Source organism: Coregonus lavaretus, assembly GCF_964263955.1.
Source record: "Coregonus lavaretus genome assembly, chromosome: 9".
Taxonomy (NCBI): Eukaryota; Metazoa; Chordata; class Actinopteri; order Salmoniformes; family Salmonidae; genus Coregonus; species Coregonus lavaretus.
In genome coordinates this window covers 14,467,220-14,480,577 of record NC_139996.1, presented here as the reverse complement: position 1 = coordinate 14,480,577, position 13,358 = coordinate 14,467,220, and positions in this window count along the sequence as shown.

The window sequence follows — 13,358 nt, the reverse complement described above, 5'->3', positions numbered from 1 at the left end:
TATCCAATGATATAGTCTGATACCATATTCCTGTGTATCATAACTGTTGGTACTGAACCAACGTTGCAGTACAGTAAAGTAGTAGCATGTGCCAAATGCAAAATACCATTGCAGGAGCCAACAATTGTCCTCAATGTATCTGCTATAATAAGGTATTTTTCTTTACTTGTGGTATAAGCAGTACAATCAATCAATTTTATTTTATTTTATATAGCCCTTCTTACATCAGCTAATATCTCGAAGTGCTGTACAGAAACCCAGCCTAAAACCCCAAACAGCTAGTAATGCAGGTGTAGAAGCACGGTGGCTAGGAAAAACTCCCTAGAAAGGCGAAAACCTAGGAAGAAACCTAGAGAGGAACCAGTCTATGAGGGGTGGCCAGTCCTCTTCTGGCTGTGCCGGGTGGAGATTATAACAGAACCATGCCAAGATGTTCAAAAATGTTCATAAGTGACAAGCATGGTCAAATAATAATCAGGAATAAATCTCAGTTGGCTTTTCATAGCCGATCATTAAGAGTTTGAAAACAGCAGGTCTGGGACAGGTAGGGGTTCCATAACCGCAGGCAGAACAGTTTAAACTGGAATAGCAGCAAGGCCAGGCGGACTGGGGACAGCAAGGAGTCACCACGGCCGGTAGTCCCGACGTATGGTCCTAGGGCTCAGGTCTCTCAGTTGGCTTTTCATAGCCGATCATTAAGAGTTGAAAACAGCAGGTCTGGGACAGGTAGGGGTTTCGTAGCCGCAGGCAGAACAGTTGAAACTGGAATAGCAGCAAGGCCAGGCGGACTGGGGACAGCAAGGTGTCATCATGCCCGGTAGTCCTGACGTATGGTCCTAGGGCTCAGGTTCTCAGAGAGAAAGAGAGAACGAGAGAATTAGAGAGAGCATACTTAAATTCACACAGGACACTGGATAAGACAGGAGAAGTACTCCAGGTATAACCAACTAACCCCAGCCCCCCGACACATAAACTACTGCAGCATAAATACTGGAGGCTGAGACAGGAGCGGTCCGGAGACACTGTGGCCCCATCCGAAGAAACCCCCGGACAGGGCCAAACAGGAAGGATATAACCCCACCCACTCCGCCAAAGCACAGCCCCCGCACCACTAGAGGGATATCCCCAACCACCAACTTACAATCCTGAGACAAGGCCGAGTATAGCCCACAGAGGTCTCCACCACAGCACAAACCAAGGGGGGGCGCCAACCCAGACAGGAAGATCACGTCAGTAACTCAACCCACTCAAGTGACGCACCCCTCCCAGGGACGGCATGAAAGAGCACCAGCAAGCCAGTGACTCAGCCCCTGCAACAGGGTTAGAGGCAGAGAACCCCAGTGGAGAGGGGAACCGGCCTGGCAGAGACAGCAAGGGCTGTTCGTTGCTCCAGCCTTTCCGTTCACCTTCACACTCCTGGGCCAGACTACACTCAATCATATGACCTACTGAAGAGATAAGTCTTCAGTAAAGACTTAAAGGTTGAGACTGAGTCTGCGTCTCTCACATGGGTAGGCAGACTGTTCCATAAAAATGGAGATCTATAGGAGAAAGCCCTGCCTCCCGCTGTTTGCTTAGAAATTCTAGGGACAATTAGGAGGCCTGCGTCTTGTGACCGTAGCGTACGTATTGGTATGTACGGCAGGACCAACTCGGAAAGATAGGTAGGAGCAAGCCCATGTAACGCTTTATAGGTTAACAGTAAAACCTTGAAATCAGCCCTTGCCTTAACAGGAAGCCAGTGTAGGGAAGCTAGCACTGGAGTAATATGATCAAATTTCTTGGTTCTAGTCAGGATTCTAGCAGCCGTATTTAGCACTAACTGAAGTTTATTTAGTGCTTTATCCGGGTAGCCGGAAAATAGAGCATTGCAGTAGTCTAACCTAGAAGTAACAAATGCATGGATTAATTTTTCTGCATCATTTTTGGACAGAAAATTTCTGATTTTTGCAATGTTACGTAGATGGAAAAAAGCTGTCCTTGAAACAGTCTTGATATGTTCGTCAAAAGAGAGATCAGGGTCAAGAGTAACGCCTAGGTCCTTCACAGTTTTATTTGAGACGACTTTACAACCATCAAGATGAATTGTCAGATTTAACAGAAGATCTCTTTGTTTCTTGGGACCTAGAACAAGCATCTCTGTTTTGTCCGAGTTTAAAAGTAAAAAGTTTTCAGCCATCCACTTCCTTATGTCTGAAACACAGGCTTCTAGCGAGGGCAATTTTGGGGCTTCACCATGCTTCATTGAAATGTACAGCTGTGTGTCATCCGCATAGCAGTGAAAGTTAACATTATGTTTTCGAATAACATCCCCAAGAGGTAAAATATATAGTGAAAACAATAGTGGTCCTAAAACGGAACCTTGAGGAACACCGAAATGTACAGTTGATTTGTCGGAGGACAGACCATTCACAGAGACAAACTGATATCTTTCCGACAGGTAGGATCTAAACCAGGCCAGAACTTGTCCGTGTAGACCAATTTGGGTTTCCAGTCTCTCCAAAAGAATGTGGTGATCGATGGTGTCAAAGGCAGCACTAAGGTCTGCTGTCACTACTACTGTACTGTACTCAGTCCAGGGAAAGGAAGTAATTGGAGCCTGGATTTCCTGTTTAAGCACAGGCCAAGAACTCTGATGTTTGTTTTAGCTTCATACTCTGACTCATGTAATGACGGATGGGTAGCATATTGCTTTCATGACACATCGGTCGTGGGCTTTTAGCCTTACTAAAAAATTGATTAAATTAACTTTTCCCCTTATCAATCTACACACAATACCCCATAATGACAAAGTGAAAACAGGTTTTTATAAATGTTTGCAAATTTATTACAAATAAAAAACAGAAATAACTTATTTACATAAGTATTCAGACCCTTTGCTATGAGACTCGAAATTGAGCTCAGGTGCATCCTGTTTCCATTGATCATCCTTGAGATGTTTCTACAACTTGATTGGAGTCCACCTGTGGTCAATTCAATTGATTGGACATGATTTGGAAAGGCACACACCTGTCTATATAAGGTCCCACAGTTGACTGCTCAGGAAGGAGACGCGTTCTGTCTCCTAGAGATTAACATACTTTGGTGTGAAAAGTGCAAATCAATCCCAGAACAGCAGCAAAGGACCTTGTGAAGATGCTGGAGGAAACAAGTACAAAAGCATCTATATCCACAGTAAAACTAGTCCTATATCGACATAACCTGAAAGGCCGCTCAGCAAGGAAGAAGCCACTGCTCCAAAACCACCATAGAAAATCCAGACTACGGTTTGCAACTGCACATGGGGACAAAGATCATACTTTTTGGAGAAATGTCCTCTGGTCTGATGAAACAAAAATAGAACTGTTTGGCCATAATGACCATCGTTATGTTTGGAGGAAAAAGGGGGTTGCTTGCAAGCCGAAGAACACCATCCCAACTGTGAAGCACAGGGGTGGCAGCATCATGCTGTGGGGGTGCTTTGCTGCAGGAGGGACTGGTGCACTTCACAAAATAGATGGCATCATGAGGAAGGAAAATTATGTGGATATATTGAAGCAACATCTCAAGACATCAGTCAGGAAGTTAAAGCTTGGTCGTAAATGGGTCTTCCAAATGGACAATGACCCCAAGCATACTTCCAAAGTTGTGGCAAAATGGCTTAAGGACAACAAAGTCAAGGTATTGAAGTGGTCATCACAAAGCCCTGACCTCAATCCTATAGAAAATGTGTGGGTAGAACTGAAACCGCGTGTGTGAGCAAGGAGGCCTACAAACCTAACTCAGTTACACCAGCGCTTTCAGGAGGAATGGGCCAAAATTCACCCAACTTATTGGGGGAAGCTTGTGGAAGGCTACCCGAAACATTTGACCCAAGTTAAACAATTTAAAGGCAATGCTACCGAATACTAATTGAGTGTATGTAAACTTCTGACCCACTGGGAATGTGATGAAAGAAATAAAAGCTGAAATAAAATCTCTCTACTATTATTCTGATATTTAACATTCTTAAAATAAAGTGGTGATTCTAACTGACCTAAAACAGGGAATTTGTACTAGGATTAAATGTCGGGAATTGTGAAAAACTGAGTTTAAATGAATTTGGCTAAGGTGTATGTAAACTTCCGACTTCAACTGTACGTAAATGTGATATTTCTGTTTTTTCTAAAAACCTGTTTTTGCTTAGTCATTATGGGGTATTGTGTGTAGATTGATGAGCAAAAAAAACAACAATTCAATCCATTTTAGAATAAGGCTGTAACGTAACAAAATGTGGGAAAAGTCAAGGGGTCTGAATACACTGTAGATGGATTTTTGTTGTGAGGGCTGTTGATACTGATGAGAAGGGATAATGAAAGCACCCCCGTCTGTCCTTACCCTTCTAACCCTGTGGTTTTGTGTGTCCTAACTCTACAGTTACAGTGTTCTCAGGGTTGCTGGACAGGGCCAAAGTGCAGCCAGAAGAAGTTGGCAGGCAGAGGTTCCCTGCGGCTGCAGCTAGCGCTGGAGCAGATGCACAGCCATGACGTCACTGGCTGAGTGCCAGCTGTACATTTTTAGGTGGTATCTACCTTGTCGGGCTAAAAGTGCAGTGCATCAGACCTTGCTGAAACTCTCCCTTTGTGACACAGGGTTTACCTCAGGGCACGGAGGGAGGCCCGGGGAACAGTCAGGCAGAGTGGCCGGCCCTCCTGCAGTCAGGTCCCCGGAGGACGCCCATTGTACCCCTGCTCTCCAAACAAAGCCTGCCCCCATGCCCCTGCCCCAGCACTGCGACACACAAGCCCAGCACACCACGCATTATTGCTCTAACAAACCCGCTCCCAAATGTCATTAAATATGAATTTTCTTTCTTCTCTTTTACACTCCATTTACTTTCTGTTGAATTGGCTCTCCCTCCCAAAATACAGCCTTCCTCTGTGGCCGTCACACATTTTATTTCCTGTAAGTATAAGATAACAAGGCATCTTATCAGGCCAGAGAAATGAGACCTATTTCTCTCAGGCACTCCATCTCAGCATCCATTTTCACTACTCTGAGAATAAGACGGGGAAAGGACAGAGGTACCGAATGATACATCGTTAACACTGACACCTAATTTAGTTTCCATGTCTTCTAATAGTGTTTAAAATGGCCATTTAAGACTAAGTCTTTAGAATAGTAGAGGGATGCCCATTTGCAATCAGATGAAATCGTGAAAGATTCTTGTTTCACACAGCAGTGCATCATTCCCCCACTCATGAGGTGAATCACCTGTTGATTTCATAACATGGTGACGAGACCAATGGTCCTTAAAATACATTTAGTTTTGGGGAATTAAGTCCAGGTATTTTACAAAGAATTAAGCCTGACTCCTTAATTACAGTACATTTACTGTTGAAGAAAAAGGACCTTTATAATAAAGCCATAATAACATTTGCGATGTGGCATAGGCAAGAGTTGAGCAGAGCCGTTTTTAGCAGGGTCCAGAAGAAAAGGTGCCTTTAAAAAAAAAAACATTTCATGCAATTCTACGTCATTTACATGATAGAACACATTAGCTGAATCTTTTTTAATACCACACAATTGACTGAAATGAGTGGCTACCAGACACATACAAACTGAGATCAATCTGGTCTTGAATTCAAACATTTACATTACATTTTAGTCATTTAGCAGACGCTCTTATCCAGAGCGACTTACAGTTAGTGAATGCATACATGTTTTTTAATTTTTAATTTAAATTTATATTTATATACTGGCCCCCCGTGGGAAACGAACCCACATCCCTGCCGGCCAAACCCTCCCCTACCTTGGACGACGCTGGACCAATTGTGCGCCGCCCATGGGTCTCCCGGTCGCGGCCGGCTGCGACAGAGCCTGGACTCGAACCAGGATCTCTAGTGGCACAGCCTTAGACCCTTAGACCACTGCGCCACTCGGGAGTATCCAAACAAAAAATAAATTCATTAGGGCCTAATCTATTTATTTCACACGACTGGGCAGGGGTGCAGCCATGGTTGGGCATAGGCCCACCCACTGGAGAGCCAGGCCCAGCCAATCAGAATGAGTTTTTCGCCACAAAAGGGCTTTATTACAGACAGAAATACAGCAAAATGCATAGGAAATGTAGTCATTGACAAGGTTAGAAATAATGATTTTTAATATAAATAATAATTGTGTCCTTCAAACTTTGCTTTCGTCAAAGAATCCTCCATTTGCACCCTTGCAGACCTTTGGCATTCTAGTTGTCAAGGTAATCTGAAGAGATTTCACGCTTCCTGAAGCACCTCCCACAAGTTGGATTGGCTTGATGGGCACTTCTTACGTACCATACGGTCAAGCTGCTCCCACAACAGCTCAATAGGGTTGAGATAGGTGTTGTAAGAGGAAATTGGCTCCAATGAAGCGCCGTCCATAGGGTATGGCATGGAGTTGCAAAATGGAGTGATAGCCTTCCTTCTTCAAGATCCCTTTTACCCTGTACAAATCTCCCACTTTACCACCACCAAAGCACCCCCAGACCGCCACATTGCCTCCACCATGCTTGACAGATGGCATCAAGCACTCCTCCTAGCATCTTTTCATTTGGTCTGCGTCTCACAAATGTTCTTCTTTGTGATCCGGACACCTCAAACTTCGATTAGTTTGTCAATAACACTTTTTCCCAATCTTCCTCTGTCCAGAATCTGTGTTCTTTTGCCCATCTTAATCTTTTCTTTTTATTGGCCAGTCTGAGATATGGCTTTTTCTTTGCAACTCTGTCTAGAAGGTCAGCATCCTGGAGTCGCCTCTTCACTGTTGACGTTGAGACTGGTGTTTTGCGGGTACTATTTAATGAAGCTGCCAGTTGAGGACCTGTGACGCATCTGTTTCTCAAACTAGACACTAATGTATTTGTCCTCTTGCTCAGTTGTGCACCGGGGCCTCCCACTCCTCTTTCTATTCTGGTTAGAGCCAGTTTGTGCTGTTCTGTGAAGGGAGTAGTACACAGCGTTGTACTAGATCTTCAGTTTTTTGGCAATTTCTCGCATGGAATAGCCTTCATTTCTCAGAACAAGAATAGACTGATGAGTTTCAGAAGAAAGTTATTTGTTTCTGGCCATTTTGATTCTGTAATCGAACCCACAATTGCTGATGCTCCAGATACTCAACTAGTCTCAAGAAGGCCAGTTGTATTGCTTCTTTAAATCAGCACAACAGTTTTCAGCTGTGCTAACATAATTGCAAAAGGGTTTTCTAATGATCAATTAGCCTTTTAAAATGATAAACTTGGATTAGCAAACACAACGTGCCATCGGAACACAGGACTGATGGTTGCTGATAATGGGCCTCTGTACGCCTATGTAGATATTCCATTAAAAATTAGCCGTTTCCAGCTACAATAGCCATTTACAACATTAACAATGTCTACACTGTATTTCTGATGAATTTTGTTATTTTAAATGGACAAAAAAAAAAGGGCTTTTCTTTCGAAAACAAGGACATTTCTAAGTGACCACAAACTTTTGAACGGTAGTGTACATGCACTCAAAAAAGTATGTAGACACCCCTTCAAATTAGTGGATTCTGCTATTTCAGCCACACCTGTTGCTGACAGGTGTATAAAATCGAGCACACAGTCATCCATAGACAAACATTGGCACTAGAATGGCCTTAATGAAGAGCTCAGTGACTTTCAACGTGGCACCGTCATAGGATTTTCAGCCCTGCTAGAGCTGCTCCGGTCAACTGTAAGTGCTGTTATTTTGAAGTGGAAACGTCTAGGAGCAACAACGGCTCAGCCGCGAAGTGGTAGGCCACACAAGCTCACAGAACGGGACTGCCGAGTGCTGAAGTGCGTAAAAATAGTCTGTCCTCGGTTGCAACACTCACTACCGAGTTCCAAACTGCCTCTGGAAGCAACGTCAGCACAAGAACTGTTCATCAGGAGCTTCATGAAATGGGTTACCATGGCCGAGCAGCAGCACACAAGCCTAAGATCACCATGCACAATTCCAAGCGGCGGTTGCAGTGGTGTAAAGCTCGCCACCATTGGAATCTTGAGCAGTGGAAACGCGTTCTCTGGAGTGATGAATCATGCTTCACCATCTGGCAGTCCGACGGACGAATCTGGGTTTGGCAGATGCCAGGAGAACGCTACCTGCCCCAATGCATAGTGCCAACTGTAAAGTTTGGTGGAGGAGGAATAATAGTCTGGGCTGTTTGTCATGGTTCAGGCTCCTTAGTTCCAGTGAAGGGAAATCTTAACGCTACAGCATACAATTACATTCTAGACGATTCTGTGCTTCCAATTTTGTGACAACAGTTTGGGGAAGGCCCTTTCGCCATGACAATGCCCCCATGCACAAAGCGAGGTCCATACAGAAATGGTTTGTAGAGATCGGTGTGGGAGAACTTGACTGGCCTGCACAGAGCTCTGACCTCAACCCCATCGAACACCTTTGGGATGAATTGGAACGCTGACCGCGAAACAGGCCTAACCACCCAACATCAGTGCCCGACCTCACTAATGCACTTGTGACTGAATGGAAGAAAGTCCCCACAGTAATGTTCCAACCTCTAGTGGAAAGCCTTCCCAGAAGAGTGGAGGCTTTTATAGCAGCAAAGGGGGGACCAACTCCCTATTAATGCCCATGATTTTGGAACAAGATGTTAGATGAACAGGTGTCCACACACACACACATATTGAATACATTAAGACCACCTGCTCTTTCCATGACAGACTGACCAGGTGAATCCAGGTGAAAGCTATGATCCCTTATTGATGTCACTTGTTAAATCCACTTCAACTCAGTGTAGATGAAGGGGAGGATCCAGGTTAAAGAAGGACTTTTATACCTTCAGACAATTAAGACATGGATTGTGTGTGTGTGCCATTCGGGGGGGTATACTCAGTGTATATTATAGGCTACAGTAGGATACTAAATAAAACTTCCAGTGGCACACTGACTCACCTAATGATGAAGATTAAGCCATAGGCTACTACTCATGGTGATGGCTGATGCGCTCCTATTGGCAATAGCCTATCTCAAGATGAGCTACTTTGAAAAACAGCGCAGCTATTCACCAAAAATTGGGAATTGTTGATATTTTCTTTTATATTGGTTCAACAGACATATTTTTCTTCTTTTCAGTAGGCATTTGCTTACGGTACGTTTTTCCCGCGATTGTATTTTGAAATTTGCAAAAGGCAAACAGACAGGCCCAACCATAGAAATATAATCCATATATGGCAGTTCCCATTCAAGTCAGAACTGGCAGCCATTGCTAGTGTACCCATGAGTTTAATAGTCAAATTGCCAGGGTAAGAGGTTCCCTTCTATGGATTACATGTCTATGGCCACTACTGCAAAAAGCTGTATATTTGGCACCGTGGGGCCTTCCCGACTGTAGGCAACCAACTGGTAACTGCCTAAATAAAGAAACACTTGAGTAAATGAGGGATACAAATAATATGTTATGGTGTGGGGTGCATTTTCCTTGCATGGTTTAGGTCCACTTGTAGAATCTATGCCAAGGAGCATTGAAGCTGTTCTGGCAGGTCTTGGTGGCCAAAAACCCTTTTAAGATACTATGTTGGTGTTTCCTGTATTTTGGTATTTACATTTTAGTCATTTAGCAGACACTCTTATCCAGAGCGACTTACAGTTAGTGAGTGCATACATGTTTTCATACTGGCCCCCCGTGGGAAACGAACCCACAACCCTGGCGTTGCAAGCGCCATGCTCTACCAACTGCGCTACAGGGGACTACTTGTATGTGCTTGTGATCAAATGTAATCCACAGTTATTTTTTTAGAAACTATTGATCCTCTGTGGCAAAATTATGCTCTCTGGTGTATTTTGAACATTGAGAATGGGCTCCTGCTGTTGGATATTTTTTTAATATGTTTTGCCTCTTGGGCCCAGCCCTTGACACACAATTGACCAGTCACATTTATTTACTATGCAGTTTTTAAAAATTGTTTTATTAATCAGTTATCCAATCAAGGCAGGGCCCCCCCATTTACCAACGTGTACCCCCTACCTCCTCTCCTCCCCCCATCTGACGATTAGCAGAGCGGCAGCAGCAGGCTGTCTACACCTCATTGAGAGCGGACTCCTGAATCCTCCTGTGGTTGGCGGTTGCATAAAGAAGAAATTATATATACACATTACATATATAATATATACTGTATATATTTCCTTATGTATTTTTTTGCTCCCTCTTGGGCTTCAGCCCCGGTAAGCCCCTGCATTTGCCGGCCCTGTTTCTAAGGCTGTGGAGACTTTCCGCTTTTCCCTGTACAACGACGCAATAACAAGGAGAAAATAGCTGGCGACTCAAATCAACCATATTGTAATGCCATTGATAAGCTAAATGCACAGATAGCACTGACTAGGCACACAGGAGCCATATGGTGCCTCAGCCACTCCCGCCTGTTGCTGGTATAACAATAGGCTGACAGTGAGGCAGCCAAACAAATAGTCGTTAGTCCCCATTTCCACTGCGCGGAGAGGTAAGTGCAAATGTCTGGATTTGCATTTTTTCCCCTCTACAGGTGCATGAAGTACTAAAACCAGATGTCAACGGACTGGAGAATAGGACAGTTTGCCCATGGTGATTCAACAGCTCCATCCACTCACAGCCTAAACACAGCAAAGACAATCAAATACCCCTTTTCCATTCCTTCCTCCCCTCGTCCATTGTTTCACACAGTCCTCTACTCCCAGAAGTAACTAGTAAGTTTTGCACCTGCCACCACTCCTCTGATTTCAAAAGAGGTTTGATCTTTGATGTCCCTCTTGGCTAGACAAAATATTTATTTCAAGCTTTATTTTAAAAATGTAATAACTAATATAAAAGTCTACTTTTCAGAAAGTGATAATCACATTAACTTTACTGACATCCCAATGGTCTGATTGAAAAACTGTTTCATAACACATAATCCAGGAAACAAATCAAGACCCGTAAACCTGAACACTTGACATTAGATTCAAGTCAGTATTTCACTAAAGATATCTCTGAATTATCTTAATGAGATTAGATGTTTCACATTGTGTCAAAATAAGTCTTAAAATGTAACATCAGAAAGCAGGCTATTAACATTTGATTAAGCATGATCAAAACAAACTTCTAATCCATGGGCTCATGGATTAATTGCAGGCATATTTTCTCTGATGAGAGAATGGTGATTAATGCAGTATTTAATTTAATCACAGCACTGATAAACCAAATTACAAAAAGATTTTCAGTTATAAGATGATGTTCAAGCATCTCGTTTCTTGCCCAGATTCATGAAATCACAGGAGGGTAAGGTGCAGTATTACACAAGTGAATCATTAACAAAGGCTGCTCTGTATAAAAACTTTCTCCTTCACACATAATACACCAGATAGTTAAAATAATGAAAACATGTTTATTTATATGGGAAATGTAAAACTAACTTTTAAGGGAAAGTCCTTCGGTGGTAAATATCATACCCAACAATAATTTCACACGCAATAAGTTACTGATACGGATACAAAATATATATATCAACGAAATTGTATATTGAAGAATAAATGTGTGTGCTACTTACAGTTATCAAAGGGCCAAATGAAAACCCGAGGATGCAACAAGTCCTTCTGACTTGTATGCTTTGTTGCGCTGGGAAAGCAAAATATCCCTGACGGCAACTCCCTGCCTGTACGGGGAAAAACACAAACATAATAACTTAGACGCATGTAAAGTAAACGATATGTGTTCTACAATACTTGTAGGAGGATACACTGTTGGGCCGTGGCAACAGCCAACATTTTCTTCAGGAAAAATGTAAAAAATGTAAAAGATGTTCATGCAATGTCGGACGACGTCTATGGACAAAGTGAAAGGCACTGCTCTCCGACGTAGGCTCCAGCCAGCCAATATGGCACGCCGGCATAGTTTCTACAATTTATTTCACAAGTGACTTAATTGTATTAGATACATATTTGTGATATAGTATATTCAACCATCAATATTTATTTTCCAATTAAATCTGACTACTTTGATTTTCCAGTAGCCTACCATACAAACGCACCACAATAACTTTTAAGTAAAAAGTAGTAGCAAACTTACCTTAAACACCTCTATTATTGTTAATTGTAACAATTTTCGCTGTATTTCGGTTTTGCTGTAAGGGCTGAGATGTTTTTTTCAGAACTGCCAAGGATTTTTTTCTTCAGACCAGCCGGCTAAAGTGTGTAAAATTTACCGCGCATCTACAGAGATGCGAAGTATGCGCGGAATGAGAGCAGGAATGAAATGAACGCAAAGATGGAGTTTGCGGGGCGGGGCGCGTGTTGCGTCATCATAAACTCTGAAGTTACTGAGCCATACGGGTGGGAGGGACTGTACTTTTTTATTTTTACAAAACAACAGTACTGCACCCAAACTCCATTCAAAGAAACGATAAAATATATATATATATACTTTCTCTTTGATTTTTCTGTTTAGAAAAAACAACAACACATAGATTCCAAGAATGTTCCACCAACTAATAAGATTGTTGGTTGACAATATATTATCAATAAGATAAATGTCTTTCCAAACATATTTTGTAAAAAGAAAACCTGGCTGTTGGCATTTATGTAGCAGAAGTTCCTGTCCAAGCTGATTTTCAAGTTGCCTAGCAATGCACCTGCATTGTTATTATCATGGCATGTCTGTTTGTGTCACTATAATCTTCCCTCCTGCATCATGTGGAACTGTACCTACAGCTGAGCCAACCACTGACCTGCTGACCAAAGCATGGTTTTGACCATTGCAAAAGGCTGTAAGGTCATAAATGGACAGGGTGTGTTTTTACAACCACTTGTTTGCTTACATGTGTAAAAGCAAACTACTCAATCAATCACATTTATTTATAAAGCCCTTTATACATCAGCAGATGTCACAAAGTGCTTATACAGAAACCCAGCCTAAAACCCCAAAGAGCAAGCAATGCAGTTGTAGAAGCATCGTGTCTAGGAAAAACTCCCTAGAAAGGTAGGAACCTAGGAAGAAACCTAGAGAGGAACCGGGCTCTTAGGGGAGGCCAGTCCTCTTCCGGCTGTGCCGGTGGAGATTATAAAGGTGCATGGCAATTAAGATCATTCTTCAAGATGTTTAAACGTTCATAGATGACCAGCAGGGTCAAATAATAATCATAGTGGTTATAGAGGGTGCAACAGGTCAGCACCTCAGGTAGAGAGAGGGCGAGGGAGAGAGAGGGTCGAAACAGCAGGTCCAGGAGAAGGTTTCACGTCCGGTGAACAGGTCAGGGTTCCATAGCTGCAGGCAGAACAGCAGAAACTGGATCAGCAGCACGACCAGGTGGACTGGGGACGGAGACAGCCAGGAGTCGTCAAGCCAGGTAGTCCTGAGGTATGGTCCTAGGGCTCAGGTCCTCCGGAAGG